Here is a 2,822-nt window from a genome sequence, read left to right as displayed (position 1 = left end):
TTGTTCAGTTTATGTCTCAGTTGTTGAATCTTGTTATGTTCATACAAATATGTACACATGTTAAGATGGCAGAAAATAAACGCAGTTGACAGTGAGAGGACGTTTGTTTTTTTGCTGAGTTATATATATATATATATATATGAACCGCAAGCTATTACTTTGCATTGCCACCTGCTGGTGAAGAGTGAACCAATTCCATATCACTTAAAAATGGCTATTGAGAAAGCCCAGAGCACAGAGCCATTTCCTGTGTTGTATCCATTATGACATTACTAACATTTACAAGAGAATATGTTATATTCCATTGCGTCCAACTGAAAGTCTATAGGATTATCTAGAATCAGCTTGTGTACAACATGTTCATAAAACATAAAAAATACACCCATATAGAAGATTTGTAGCAGATTTTCAGAGAACATGAGACTATTCATAACTCAAATGTTACTGTTATCATCACCACCGCCAGCCAACACTAAAACCCCCGGCATTACACTCATGTTAAAAATGTGTTTCTTCTTCCCTGTCTCCTTATCGGGTGCAGCACTAGAGAAATACTCACTGATTTAAAATTCCAACCATTACATTTCCACTTAGCTTGTTTTTCATTGTTTCATTGTTTTTTATTCTTTTTTTTTGCAGTGAAAAACATTGTGTTGCATTCCGTGTCTGAAATGTGCTTTATAAATACAGCTTGATTTGATTTGATATGGAACACACGGACACTCATATATCAAACTGACTCAAATTTGAGCCATTTGGCCTAGAGCGCTGCGCAAATGAAATATGACCGAGTTCAATTTACAGTGTGAGGGTTCTGCGTGTAGGTGATGAATGAGCTTAGTATCCTACCCAGGGCCCCACACGAAGGAGTGTCTCTGCTCAAGTCCACTGTGATGATCATAATGATAATCAGCAGACCTGCACTGTTTCTGTCCTGCACCCTAGTCAAAGAAAAGGAGCAGGTGCATGATGTCCTCAGAGTGTGTGGGTGTGTGTGTGTTCAGCTCTTGTAATTAGTATATTTTCTCAAAAATGTCAATCTGTTGTTTATTTGTATGGGGAGTGGCACAGCTGCTTCTTCATCCAGTAAACATTGCCACAAGTGTCTTTCAGCTGCATCGCCAGAGGGATGGAATTCAATTGAACACTGCACAGCATTGCGCAAAAATAACATTTCCGCTGTGCAGAGAAAATGCATGCATCGATTAAAATCAAAATGTTTCGTTTTCAATAAGTAATCATTTCAGATGCACTTATTTGATGTATCACTATTGAGGTTTCCTGCTAGGCTGGGCGATATCTGAAGGTCATATCTAACTCTAGGAGTCATACTACCCTCCAGCAACAATAGAGATATGGAGCTCACTGGGCTCTTTCAACTGCCTTAGACACTGTTATCTCCTCAAAGCCCCATCCTAGATATTTGGCTCTAATTGGTTAAACACCACCAGTTCCTCACATCGCCACAAATCTGTCTCTTGATATATAGACCCCTATCTCCACGGGCGCTGTGCTCTTCACACATTGCTATGACTGATTGAGCCGCTCAACAGATAAATGTGAAAATCCATGCATTGGGAAAGGCACACCTCGGACGACAGATCGCAGTTTATCACACTGAGGAATTTGGATTATTTACAGCAAATTGTTCGCTATGTGAATAAAGCAACAAAAGTCAAGAAAAAAGCAATTGTTTCAAGTTTACTTCCATGTATGTGGTAATTTACCATTTGTAACCCGTAATAATACATTTTATTTGTATAGCACTTTTCATTTACAGGCAGAAATCCCAAAGCTTGATGTCGTAGTGATGATTTGTTCCCTCTTGCAGAAATATGCAACTGTCATTACAGCCATCCTGTCATTACAGCCATTAACTGATAAAAGCATTAGAATAGACTTTTACTAGTCCAGAAACTATGTGAACTTTTCAGCAGTCTGTGTTTGATCAAAGTCCAGGCTTAGTCAATCTGGTCACAGTCTTCATGGTTCAGTGCAAAGAACAAGGATCCTGCAGTTGATCCCCATTCCAATATGGGTAAAAGGTTACTGTTTTTATTAGTTATCATGCAGTTAATTGAAGAACATGAATAGGATACAGAAAAAGGAGACTTCTTACGGCAATCACATTTTTCAGCCTCTTTCATTGATTGGCTGAAATCAGTCACTCTTTTTTTTTTTTTTTTTAAGTTTTATTGCATTTTAAAACACAATCCACCCACTCAACTATCCAAGCCCCCCCCTCCAAAAAAAGTCCTCCCTGAAAACCTTAGTAATTGTTTTACTAAAGTCTACCAACCTTGCCAGCAGGCATGCCAGCTATGATAGTTAGACTAGCTAGCTACTCTAACGTAATTGATAGCCTGAAATGGCTTCTTGGTAGCTAGATAAGAGGTTGGGCACGTGCCTATGTGCCCCCTATGGCCATGATGCCTCTGAGGTCATACACCCTCCAGATCAACCACACACATCTTCAAATCTCCACTACATGGAGCTGGACCTCAGTCCTCCTGCAATCAGCCCAGAGAAGGTGACATGAAAAGGAGAGCCCCAAGACTTGATGGGAGATCACTTTTAAGAAAGCCTCTCTTTCGACTAAACTCTTCTCTTTAGCCTAAGTGGTCTTTGTTCGACATTTTACTCTCAGTCTTTTCTGATGAGGACTTGGGGTCAGTCTAATTGTGGCAGGAAACACTGCGCTGATCAGAGGTGCAATTTGAGGGAAAATAAGGTTGCATCAGATTACCTCATCATCTCTGTGGCCGGGGCAGGGAGAGCAGCGAGCCCCTAGGCTGCTCCGATGCTTCTTCTCGGGCCAGAAG

This window comes from Salmo trutta, chromosome 3 (genome assembly GCF_901001165.1).
Source record: "Salmo trutta chromosome 3, fSalTru1.1, whole genome shotgun sequence".
NCBI lineage: Eukaryota > Metazoa > Chordata > Actinopteri > Salmoniformes > Salmonidae > Salmo > Salmo trutta.
The sequence above is the reverse complement of the archived record's forward strand: the minus strand, read 5'-3'. Positions refer to the sequence as shown.